Source organism: Theobroma cacao, chromosome 10 (genome assembly GCF_053813885.1).
Source record: "Theobroma cacao isolate CCN51 chromosome 10, ASM5381388v1, whole genome shotgun sequence".
In the NCBI taxonomy this organism is placed as follows: Eukaryota; Viridiplantae; Streptophyta; class Magnoliopsida; order Malvales; family Malvaceae; genus Theobroma; species Theobroma cacao.
Genome location: NC_142648.1, coordinates 17,414,915 through 17,428,961, shown reverse-complemented (window position 1 = coordinate 17,428,961; position 14,047 = coordinate 17,414,915). Strand labels below are relative to the sequence as shown.

The 14,047-nt window shown below is 35.3% G+C and overlaps 1 non-coding gene across 1 annotated transcript; it reads right to left on the bottom strand.

The window, feature by feature from the left end:
* Positions 1–13,187: 13,187 nt before the first annotated feature.
* On the bottom strand, positions 13,188–13,294 carry LOC148760388 (small nucleolar RNA R71). Its single transcript, XR_016023306.1, has one exon. It is a non-coding gene; the product is annotated as a small nucleolar RNA R71 (small nucleolar RNA).
* Between the last annotated feature and the right edge of the window lie 753 nt (positions 13,295–14,047).

Genomic DNA, 14,047 nt, shown 5'->3' with positions numbered 1-14,047 from the left:
AATTTGACACATTGTACTTTGAGAATTTTCATGAATTTTATGTTGATTTTATTAGTTTAGGAGGATGGCTTTTTGTTGAGTGAGGAAAAATGTTTCTCTTGTTGCTCCGTTTTCGCTATAGCGAAATTCATGCTCGTTGCAGCGAGAAACTCTCGGGTTTGGAAAGGTTTTAAATAGGAATGAACTAAATTACATTATTTTGAAACAAGTGCATCATGATTTTAAATTGTCCCTAATTGTTGCTTGTTCCCTTCCTTGTTCACTCACTAGGTTTATACTCACCATTTTCAAATTCATGTTTTCAGATCATGAGGCAGTCGATAATTAGGACGAGGTGTCCTTGTATACCTGTGTCCATCTTTTGGTAGGTGTCGCGGCATTTAGTAGCTATATATTCATCCGAGTCCTTCATTTGGAAGTCGAGTATTATTTTGTTATGTATAGATGAACTTAATGTAAATTTTAAATGAGTAATGCCAGTACGAGTTAGCAATGTATATCACTATTTTGATTCAAAGTTATGAAATATGACTTAGTGATAATAGATGGAATTATAAGTAAGATAAATAATAGGCTTTTTTGGGTTTAGTGGATTACGTCCATTGGACCCATGCGCCGGTCATGGCCCGGAATTTGGGTCGTGGCATCACGTTTCTTTAATTCTTCCATGGAAGCTTGATATGAAGCTTTCATAACTTTCTCTCTGTAGTTCTAATTTTCATACCTTGGTGCCCTTTTGACTAGAACCCTTGTATTCTTCCACTCTCTCACTTGAAAACCCTTGAAAATGATGAAATTCTTGTTTCCATAATCTCTCACTAGTTAGGTGTTTTAGGGAGAGAAAGAGGAAGCTTTATTAATAGCTTGAGAGCTTTTGGAAAAAAGTTCAAAGTTACAAAGCTATCAAGGTGAGTAGTAAACTAGTATTAGGTTTTAAGTGTTGAGAATGACTAGAGATTTGATTTGTGAATATTTTGTAGTTGAGATTGTTAATTCACTTTGGAGTGATAGGAAAGTGAAAATGGATGGCCAGTTAAATGGCAATTGAAAGCTAGCTAAAACATAGCTTTTAGGGTTTATAGTGTGTAAATTGACATTATGGTAATGTTAATTTGATGGTAGGTGCTAACGAAGCCCTATCACCCCAATTAGATCATTAGGGGAATTAAGAGTCGGCTAAAGGCTCAACGAATACTGGTGAATGGACTTGCATTTCAAACTTATTTTGGGGAATATGAAAGATTCTATCCAACTTGTCTTAGAAAATGTGCCTTGGGAACAAGCTTTTAGTAAAATGATTTTATATTGTGAAAATGTGCTATACAATGGTTTATGTGTTATCACAATATGATAAAATGCATGATATGCATTGGATGCTTCTTTGCATGTTGATGTGGACCCGGCTATGTGCGAGTAGGAGTGCACATAAGCCGTTGCTGACTCGGCTATGTGTGAGTGGGAGTGCACATAAGCCGTTGCTGACCTGGCTATGTGTGAGTGGGAGTGCACATAAGCCATTGCTGACCCGGCTATATGCGAGTGGGAGTACGCATAAGCCGTTGCTTGTGAGATGATGATGTTGGGAGGGTGTACATGATGATTGATATATATATATATCTATACATATATGGTATATGGTTGCAAATGCAAATATGTGAGCATTTGATTTGTTGAAATTTGGGAGTTTACATGTGTTACATGTTGCTATTGTTATTTTAGCAAGATGGCTTGTTTTAAAGGAAAATGAGACTTTTTCCTTGATGTTTTGACTCTCGCTGCAGCGAGAAACTCTCAGGTTTGAGGGCCTTCACCAGACTTGGTTCTCGCTACAACGAGAAACTTTTTGTCCATTTTGGCTAACTTGTGGGTTTTGCTATATTTTCCGATTCTTTGGTACCATAGTTAAGTATGGATCTTTTAAGTGATTTACTCATGAGGGGTTTACATGAGGGGTTCTACTGAGAACTAGAACAAATTGCATTGTTTTGAGAAAATGAGTGCATCATGATTTCGATAAACATTCCTTATGGTATGCTTGTTCCCTTCTTGTTCACTCACTGAGTTTATGCTCACCGCTTTCAACTTCATGTTTTCAGATTAAGAGACAGCCGTTAACTAGGACGAGGTGTCCTTGTGGGCTTGTATCCATCTTTTGGTAGGTGTCTCGGCATTTAGTAGCTGTACATTCATCCGAGTCTCTCCGCTGGACATCGAGTCTCCTTTTGTTGTGTATAGACGAACCTAATGTGAATTATTAAGATACATGTGTAGACAGCGTATATACACTTGTTTGGTATGCCAGTATGAAGTGGCAATGCTTAATATTATTTTGATTCTAAGTTATGATATATGACTTAGTAGTTTATGATGGAATGATGAACATGTCATATTAATAGGCTTGATTGGGCTTAGTGGACTACGCCCATTGGGCCCATGCCCCGATCATGACCCGAAATTTGGGTCGTGAAACGTGGCCCTCACCGTATTTTCCACAATTAACAAGTTTATGGGACTTTGGAAGCTAGGGCTTTTGGGAGGCTATTCAAGGGACCTTTCTAGAGAATTTTGGACCTTTTCTCAATGTCAAAAGAAAAAAAAGATTGCACAAAGGATAGGAGTAAGATAAGCCACCTTGTTAAGGGCATTATTGTAATTGCATGAAACGTTAGATAAGCTTTGGCTATAAATATCATTTTCCAGCAGCTTCCACCAACTTCCAGCAACTTCTTTTTTCTTCCTCCCCACCCAATGCCATATTCACATTTACCACCATGAAAATGGAGTTTTTCAATTTCTTTTCCTTGTTTTCTTCTTATTTCCTTTCTTTTATTGCTTCTTTCTTCTCCAAACTTCTTGGGAACTGAATTTGCAGCTTCTAACCCCAATTTCCAGCACATCTAAACCCTAGGAGAGAGAGAGAAAAATCTCTCATTGTTTCTTATACTTTCTATTTCTACTTCACTTTCAACAACACTTGGATTTTTTGCTTCAAATCTTCATTTTCAAGGTTGAAAGGTATATATGTTTCCAACTTTTGGAATTTTTGAATTTATGGTTATATTTTCAGATTTATTCCCTAATTTCTTCAAATTATTTTTCTTGGAAAGATTAGGTTTTTTGTTGATCTTCATGTCTCCAAGCTCATCTAGGTAACGAAATTTTAAATTGGAGTAGTTGGCCAAATGGGTTTGTGAATTAGACTAGAAACTTAGGTTAAACGTTAGGTTAAAGGGTAGATTGCCTAATGTAAATTCATTAGAATTATTAGATTTAATTTATGACTTAATTGAGGTTGTTATGGTTTATTGATAAATATAGGTTTTAATGGTATACCGGGACTACTTGGATTAGGACCTTGTTGGTGCTAGTTTTGTCAGGTGAGTGAACTTGCATTTCAAAATGTTTTGGGGAAATGTTTACGTGTTTCAATGAATCATTTGAGAATTTTATCGGTTTTTGCTTTAAAATTTCCTGGGAACAAGCCCTTGATAAAATGTTTGATGTTGTGAAATGTGAAATGTGTAAAAGGATGAATCCATATGTTTTTGTATAATGTTGATATATATATATACTATGTCATAAATGGTACCTGTCATGACCCAAATCCAGGGCCATGACTGGTGCATGGACTTAACGGGCATAACCCACTAAGCCCAAGCAAGCCTATCTATGCGACCTGTTCATTATTCACTCAAAAGTTGCTAAGTCACATTTCATAATTTCGAATCAAAATAATGCTAATTATTGCCAACTCGTAATGGCATTACCCATCAAAATATACATATATTGTCTACAACATGTATCTTAATAATTTACATCGGGTTTGTCTATACATCTCAAAAAGGAGACTCGATTTCCAGCGAAAAGACTCGGACGAAAGTACAGCTACTGAATGCCGAGACACCTACCAAGAGTCGAATCTACAAGGGCACCTCGACCTAGTTATCGACTGCCTCCTGATCTGAAAACATGAAGTTGAAAATGGTGAGTACAAACTCAGTGAGTGAACATAAAATGGGAACAAGCAAACAAGAAGGAATGTTTTAAAAAATATCATGATGCATTTATTTTCAAAACAATGCAATTTAGTTTCATTCTTATTAAACCCCTCGTTACACCCTTAAATGGTTAATCACTTGATAACAATGAATTCATACATGAACAAGAATTTGAAGAATGAAAGCTTCAGTGATATACAAGTAATCAAATGAAACGGCGGGTCCTCGCTACAGCGAAAAGGCATTTTCATTGTAGCGTAGCTACAGCAAGAATGAATTTTCGCTGCAGCGAAGTTTGGCTTAAATTATTAGCTAGACGAGGGTTTCTCAACTAGCCGAAGGTTTCTCTCTAAAATTCCTCATTTCAAACTTAATTATATAAACCCCTAAACGTGGGGAGTCCATGATCAACTATGGTGAATGAAATGGAAAGATATGGCAAAAATCAACAAGATAGCATAACGGACAGAAACTTTCTCACTGCAACGAGAAATAATCTTGCTACAGCGAAATTCAAGTAATCAAAACAGAATGTTTCTCGCTGCAGCGGGAATGATTCTCGCTGAAGAGAGAAGCTCCAGCAACTTTTTTGCTGCAACGAGAACCAGGTCAGACAAACCTATCAAACCCGAGAGTTTCTCGCTGCAGCGAGAATGAATCTTGCCTCAGCGAGAACAGGATACCAACAACAACTTTTGATTCTCTCAAGTATAGGCCATTTAGCTGCAAAGACAAGCTCAACTTAAACATGCTTAGAAATTTCCAAAGTTCAACATGGAAGATTCCACATGCATTACATCCATAAACCATATTCATGAGCTTTCTATAACACACACATTTACATATGCATACATCGTCATCATGTGTGCACTCCCTACTTGAACACTCTGTCATCATCATGTGTGCACTCCCTACTCGCACACTTCAACATCACCACCTAACATCATTCATCAATACACAGCACATATTCATAAGATATATACATACATACCAACATAATATAAAGCATATGGATTCATCCTTATACACATCTAACATTTTACAATATCAAAAACATTTAAGCAAGGCTTGTTCCCTGGCACACATTTTCAAAGAAAAGTTGGATAAAATCATTCAAATATCTTGTGCAAATACATTCACATTCCCAAAACAAGTTTGAAATGCAAGTCCACTCACTGGTATTTTGTTGAACCTTTAGTTGACTATACTTCTCTAATGGTCCAAATAGGGCGATGGGGTGTCGTTGGAACCTATTATCACATTAGCATCACCATTAAGTCAATTCACATACTTATAAATTCTAAAAGCTTTCTCTTAGCTAGCTTCTAATTGCCATTTAAGTGACTATCTATGTTCACTATCCTAATCACTCTAAAGTGAATGAACAACCTCAACTACTAAAACACCCACAAGTCTAAACACTAATCATTTTCAACACAAAAAAATCAATTCTAGTTCACTACTCACCTTGGTAGCTTGTATTTGAAATTCTTTCCAAAAACTTTCAAGCTATTATTGAAGCTTTCTCTTTCTCTCTCTAAAACACCTAACTAGTGAGAGAGTATGGAAATAAGATTTTTCAATGGTTTTAAATAGAGAGAGTAGAAGAGCAAAAAGGGTTTATGAAAGGGTGCACCAAAAGCATGAAAAGTGGAGCTATTTTGAGGGAGCTTATGGAGGTTCGTATCAAGCTTCCATGGAGGTTGGAAGCAATGTGAAAGAGAAGAAGGAAGAAGAAGAAGAAGTTGCTGGAAACTGGGAGAAGAAGTTATTGGAAGATGATATTTATAGCCCATGCTTATCCACTTCACTTAAATTACGAAAATGCCCCTCCATAAATTAGCTTGTTCTCCTCTAATCCTTTATGCAATCTTTTTACTCCTTTGACACTGGGACAAGGTCCATAGTGGTCTAGAAATGCTCGAGTTCATGAAAACTTAAAAATTTTGACTTGAGGTGAAAAATGACCATTTTGCCCCTACCATGGAAATCATCATCATTTTTATTTTCTTCGTTATTTTACCCATATTTTCATTATTCATTTATGCCTTAGGTCTACTTAGGCCTTAATATTGTTTAAAACTTACTTTTAGGAGCTTACTAAGGAAATGACGAAATTACCCCTGACTAGAGATATCGCGTATACTTCTAGCTACAAGTCTATAAAGGTCAAGGTCTCACAGTACCATTGTATGACAAATGCAATCGTGCATGTACGGGGTGAGTGTGCACTTGCTGGTAATGACGGTGGTGAGGGAGATGGATGGTGATACTGTCTGGCTATGTGCACGATATGGTGGGATGCACATGAGTTGGGTGAGATGGAATGTCCGGCTATATGCACAATGTGGTGGGATGCACATGAACTAGGTGAGATGGAATGTCCGGCTATGTGCACGATGTGGTTGGATGCACATGAGCTGGGCAAGATGGGATGTCCGATTATGTGCACGATGTGGTGAGATGCTCATGAGCTCGGTGAGATGGGATGTCCGGCTATGTGCACAATGTGGTGGGATGCACATGATGAATCTTGAAAATTTACTGTTATTGGCAAATTGATTTTATTGCAACAAGAAACATTCTGTTTATACTGCCTTATTGGATAATTGCTGGAAATTTCCCTTCTTTCCAATTTCATGCTGAATACGGTTCCTTCATCATTAAATGATTTTACAACCAAGGGTTTAATGGAGGGATTTTAATAAGAGCTAAAGTAAATGGCATTGTTTTTAAATAAGTGCATCATGTTTTCTAAACCATTCCTTGTCACTGCTTGTTCCCTTTCTATGTTCACTCATTGAGTTTGTACTCGTGTTTTTAAAATTCATGTTTTAGGTTTCTCGAGTTAAAGGTGATTGGATCCTAAGACAAGGTGCTCCTCCCTATCCATTGCTCGGTAGGTTTACGATAACATTAAATGTTCGCAACCATGACCAGAGTCACTCCGCTGACAATCAAGGCCTAATTATGTGTATATGAATACTTGAGGTGAAATACTAAGATTCATTTGTCAAGCTATATATGTATATTATGGTAGATGATGCCATTATGAATGCATAATTGGGTTTTATGAATTGTTTTCAAAGGGACTATATTTGAACATTATGAATCTTGGATTTTAAAGGGATATGAATTACTGTATAAGATTATACAAAAAGGCTTGCTTGGGCTTAGTGGGCTGAGCCCATTGGGCCCATGCGCCGGTCATGGCCCAGAATATGGGCTGTGACAGATATAATGAAACCAATGTCTAACTTCATCTTGCATTTTACTAGACTAGACTGCTAAATACACCCAAGGGTTTGCAAAGTTGTTTGGCCCTAGAGCGTACTTTCTGAAGCAAGTAGATTATAAGGAATTTTGATGCTTTTTGTACTTGATGATAACTTAAGTGTTTATGTTAATATAACACAACACTTTTCTTGCTCTTAATGTTTCTGCTCTTGTTTTGTTTTTGATTTGATGTGTCAAAATGGTTGGTAACAAGCCTTTTATATAGGCTTGCAAGTGTATCATCTTCAAGGACACAACCCTTTTATTAAGGCACCATTTTGTCTAAAAGGCATCTTTAAATTTTGCCAGACACAACTTTTGGATAACGGTATTGTTTCAATAATCATCTTATGAAAGGATAACTATTCATTCCGTAAAACATAATCTTTAAGTTATAATTGGAAACAATAACTTTTCATATTTAAACTTTTGGGCTATGGTGTTTTTTCAATTTGTCTTATGACTTTTGGATGTCATTTTACCAAGAGACATAACCATTCACATGAAAACCTGCCTACAATCCAATAGTCACACTATGTCATTTTATGTGACCTAACCTTTAAGCTAAGATAGCTTTTCATTATGTGACGTAATCTTTGATTTTGAAAATACACCAACAATTTCCCACCATTTTCAAAATTTCCAGATACCAACAACTTTGGGAACCTTGTGCATAAATAAAGGTATCCCATAGATTTAAACCTTCAGTTAGTGAGTGTGGTTGGTTCTAGTCTGAATTAAGTGGTTGACCAAGCATTGGACCATCGATTCTTCATTTGACTAGTTGGGCCACTAAACACACACAAGCTTCCTTGCTCACTTTGTATCTAGTTTTGCCAACACGTTTTATGGCCTTGTGTTTTTGCATCCATTCATGAGTGCTGCTAGAGTCAAGCCTTTAGCTCCTAGAAGTGGCCACACTTTCACTGACATAGGTAGCTCTCATTGGAAGTACTCCGTAATTATAGTTCTTCAACATATACATGTTATGGGTCTATTAAGAACTTTTGTTTAACCTTACTTTTCACATTACGAGAACCAAGCACTATACACCTTGGTATGGAAAATATAAATTAGTGCTTGCAATCATCCATGTGGTAGAATGGTCAATACCCAAGACTTGCAGGTTGGACACAAGCATCGAGGTGAGCTCCTACCATTGGAGATTTAATTGATAGGCTTGAGACCCATCCCTCTTAAGGTCTTTATTACCAAGTCCTTTTTAAGACCTTTAGTTAACGGATCCGCTAAATTTTCAGAAGACCTCACATAACTTGTAGTGACTACACCATCACTAATTCTTTCCATTGTATGCTTGATTATATGCCTTTGATACAATTCTTCATTATCACAATGTATCAAGATTGGTGCCACTAGTTTAGGCCACAACGAAATTTCATAGAGTAAATCTCTCAACCAATCCACTTCTTGGGTGGCAGATGCTAAAGCTATAAATTCAGCCGCCATAGTAGAGTTCGCTAAACAAGACAATTTCTTAGAACCCCAAGAAACAACACCCTCACCAATTGTAAAAATCCAACTAGTTGTAGAAGTATGATCCGTTCTATTTGAGTTCCATCTAGCATTTGTATACCCTTCTAAAACTGAAGGAAACCCTGAATAACAAATGCCATAATTCTTTGTACTCTTTAATGTTGGTCCCAAATAAATGTGCTAGAAAGGGGTGAATAGCACTTTTTGGAATGACACAAAAATTCTTTCCAAGTAAAGACTTGATTAAATGAACTTTAAAATGGAAGTTTAAAGCTTGCTGGAGGAATGATTTAAGTGCTAAGAATAAGAAGAAAATAAAAGAAAGTAGACAAAACACAATGATTTTTAGTGGTTCGGTCAAAGACCTACATCCACTACCTTGATTGTTCAACCAAGGATTTTCTAAACTAAATCACTAAAACCAGTGGAATTCCCAAGCTTCCACCAAGCTTTTACAATGCTTTTCATAGGCTCAGCCACAACCTTTAACAATGGTTTTTCACAGGATCAACCAAAACCCAAAATGGCTTTTCAAAGGCTCAACCACAACCTTTAACAATGGTTTTTCATCGGATCAACCAAAACCCAAAACTAACTTTTCTAATGCTAAGTTAGAACCTACCACAACAACCAAGCTTGATCAACCCCTTAGAGTGCCTTGCACACTCTAAGTAATCAAGAAATGAAGAAAAGATGAAGTACAATTTATCACCTAGCTGATATAAGATGTACATGTTAGTATAAGCCCTTTAAGCCAATTTGTGGTTGTATAGGAACTGCAATTTTGAGATATTCATGTATGAGATTTTGTTATTCATAATAACATTAAGGTAGATCTTTATCCATAAGTTTGTAATTTAATTACTTTTTGCACTTAAGTAGATAAAGCCTATGGAACTATATATGCCTTGCAAAGGAATTGTATTGGGATACAATTATGAGATCCTTATGCATTAAAGCATTGTTCCTAAAAGTTCCTAATCATTGTATTATTGAGACAGGGCAGCAATAATGCTCAATGTTGGCACATGTTATGTTCTTTACTTGTGAAGTAAGCAATCGTTTTCATAGGTTGAAGTATAGAGATACTTGGAACTAGCATGTCGGTGCTTGCCATGGGATAGCGAGTTCACTGAACATGACCCGTCATGAGAAGTGCATTTAGTATTTCACTCAAGTGTCTATGAAATACTTCTCATGTGTTAGTTGTGTAACTACTCCCTAGACTTGAGACACCAGGTCATTTTGTATGTGGAGTACTATGCTTTGATTTCATCCTTATGAGTGCCTAATCAAGGATGCCAAAACAGGATGTTTTTTAGTAGAGTATGAAACATATGAAGGCAAATTAACGGTCAAGATAGGAATCATCACCCCAAGTAATTCAAGGGGAAATATCTCATTAGTTCTTGGTTGATATTAGCTTAATCAAATCCTTGCTTAAGGTGATTAGGAGATTATGAAATGAGTTTTATAAGTCTCCAAAAAGCTAATGATCTAACTGCAAGAACAAATATGGAGATCAATAAGAGTAGGCACTGCACCAAGATCTTATCATCTTCGGGGATATATGGGGAGGGAATAAATTGCACTGAAAATTATACACTGAAAGGTTGTCAAAGAATCCGTTGACTCTCCTAACAATTGGGTGGCCATGATGCATTGCTAGATGCCAATCATGGTCTATGGAATTGAATTAGTTAATTTAAAATTGAATATGATTCATTTAAATTAATTAATTGATAATATTATAATTCAATTCCATTACCAACATGTTAGGAACCTAATGGGTCACACACAAAGGTTGCAATTTGGATTAAACTGAGAGTGCGATGATTTAAGTTAGACTTAAATCAAATTCTAGGTTTTAACTACTAAGGACCTAATTAAAAGAGTTTAATTAGGTTTTGGTTAAATTTTATCATTGTTATAATATTAAGGACTTATTTTGCAAATTTCAGTAAGTTAAGCCTAGATATAAACATCACATTATAGTCACTCTTTTTTAAGGAGAAAAGAAAAGGGATTTTCTCTTGAGTGTTGCCACTCTTTAGAAGTTTATTTTCTTTTGAAAACTTCTCCTTTGATTCTTTGCTGGAAATCAAAGAGGAAAAGCAAACAAATCATTGTCCACTTGCTAGCACAAGCTCGTGGAATAAAGCTCTCTCCTTGAGAAGGATCTATTGCAATCGTATGTGCATCATTGGAGGCTAAGCGATTAAGTGGCTAAGATTCTTTCTCACAAAAGGTGTTCAAGTTTTGTCACTGATAACTCTATGATATAGAGCTATTTGGGCTTAATTTTGATAATAATTTGGCTAGGTTTTTGTAGTAATGCATAAAAATTAGTAGGTTTTATTTAATTATTTTAAATTAGTTATTTTAGGTGAGTCAATCTAATCTTGGTTAATTTTATTTTTAATTTGGTGTTAATGTAGTTCAAATAAGATTTATTTGTGCTTTTGTAGGTGTTTGAAAGAAGAATTTTAATGGAAGAAGGAGAGCAATTTCAAGGTGAAGACTTCTAATACATATGTTTCTGTATTTTTGCGATAACTTTCTGTAAAGAGCTCCAAATGAAAAATTTATTAGACCATTGCAAAGATAAGAAAACAATATACAACTTTTATGTTTATCACTTTACCCAGTTCGGCCTGAAATACGGTCAAAAATCTTGTCAAATTTGACATACTGTAGTAGTCCTAGAGCAATTGTGATTTCTGTTAATTAATTTGGCAAAGCTGCGACTTACATAGTTTGATGAGAAAATCCCAGCTGAAATTGACTTCTTTCTTCACCCAACTTGGTCTAACTTCAAAGCCTATAAAAACAACCTTTCGGAGAACTTAACGGGGAGAAGAAGAAACACCATATTGATATTTGAGAGTTAAGCCACAAAGTCATTGAAGCTAAGAAGAATTTGCAGAATTCAAGGAGATTTTAAGATCAAGAATACAATTCTTAAGTTTTTCTATATTTTCTTTTATTCTCTTATTTTCTTGGTTTTGTTTTAATGTTTATACTTTATTCGATGATAATGTGTGACTTGATGGGGAACTAAATTTTTAATCTAAGATTATGATTGAACTCAATATATAGTATAAATTATTTATCTCTCTTTTACTTATGTTTGATAGATTTAAGTTGTTTATTTTATTTTATTCTTAATGCTTCTAATTGCCTGATCACCAATTAGATTGAATTGGAAACCTAGGTTAAACCTTGATGAAGGAGATTTAGGTAGACCTTGAATAAAATAGCATATGATTGAATGCACTTAGTTGATTAGGTAGTTTGATTTGCATATAGGGTAGACATACACTTATAAGCCATACATAGCCAGGATTAGAGCACAAACTCAATGAATGTTTCTTCAATTTAATTTGTATAGACATATAGTAAATTAATTGGGAGAGTTATTTTTATAAGAAACTCAACAAAGACTTATAAATAATTTAGGACTCTAGGTTAGCAATTTAATCCATTAAACTGAGTTAAGAGAAAGAGACAATAATCCAATAAAGTATTGAGGGAAATCATAATCTTAGGTTTAGTAGTCATTTACATTTAGAAAAGTAAAATTCGCCGATATATTAGTTTTAGTTATTAGTTTATTAATTTAAAATTTTCTTCTAATTTTATTTTTTTAGATAAAATTAAGGTGTATTAATTTTAGTAGTTAACTATAAGGATTAATTCAATTCTCTGTGGGATTGACACTCTACTCATCTTTATATGATCTTTGTGATACGTACACTTGCTTGAGTAGAAAATTCAACAACAAGTTTTTGGCACCATTGCTGGGGAATTGACTTTTAATTCTTTTTTGTTAATATTAATACCAAGCATTCTTAATTTTAATCTAGACTTTTCTTTTCTTTAATTTTATTTTCTTTTTTTAGGTGCTTTTGATCGTTTTATGCGAAGAGCCCGAAATTTGGAAATTGTTCCTTTTGATCATGAAATCGAAAAGACTTTTGCAGACTTTGGAAGAAAAATAAAAAAGTTTCTACTCCAAGTAAAACAATGGCTGATCAACAAGAGGAAGAGACCAAGCCTTTGAGGGATTATGCAGTCCCACAAGTACAAAATATCCACTCTAGTATCTGAAGACCTCCTATTCAAGCCAACAATTTTGAAATTAAGCCATCAATTATTCAGATGATTCAGACTGCTGTTTAGTTTAGGGGTTTGCCTAATGATGATCGGAATGCTCATATAATAAACTTTCTGGAAATCTGTGATACATTTGAGGCTAATGGTGTTATTGATGATGCCATAAGATTGAGGCTTTTCCTTTTTTCATTGAGAGATAAAGCAAAGAGTTGGTTAAATTCGCTTCTTGCTGGTTCCATTAATACTTGGGATCATTTGGCTTAAAAATTCTTAGCAAAATTCTTCCCACTTGCAAAGTAAGCAAAAATGCGGAATGATATTACTTCTTTCATGCAATTTGATTCTAAATCACTATATGAGGCTTGGGAAAGGTATAAGGATTTGATGAGAAGATGTCCTCACCATGGATTACCTAAGTGGCTGCAAGTTCAGACTTTTTATAATGGTTTGCTGGGACCTTTTAGAACTACCATTGATGCTGCCACTAGGGGTGCACTTATGAGTTAATCCATTGATGAGGCTTATGATTTGATCGAAGAGATAGCTTCTAATAATTATCAATGGCCATCTGAAAGATTGGGTACAAGAAAAGTTGCTGGAATTCATGAATTAGATGTGATAACACTGTCTCTACACAATTGGCCTATCTCATAAAGAAAATAGATAAGCTGAGTGTTAATGTTGTTCAGAACTCCTTTATGACATGTGCAATTTGTGGGGAAGGACATTCCAATGACAATTGTTCCATCTATACTGAGTCTTGTCAATTTGTTGGAAATACACAGCAGAACAATCTCTATTCCAAGACTTATAATTCTGGTTGGAGGAATCATCCTAATTTTTTATGGAATAACAACCAAGAGTCCTAATCAACGACTAAGTCAAACTTTCCCCCTGGATTTCCATCTAGAGCCCTTATGCTAGTGAAAAAGCCTTCAATGGAGGATATGTTCATGCAATTCATGACAAAGACTGATGCATTCATAACAAAGACTGATGCATTTATGATAAGGACTGATGCCTCCATTCAAAATCAAGCAGCTTTAATTAGAAATCTTGAGATACAAGTAGGCCAACTTGCTAGTGCTTTAAACACTAGACCTCAAGGTACCTTACTAAGTGATACTAACCCAACCCAAGAAGAGAAGGTAAGGAATATTGCA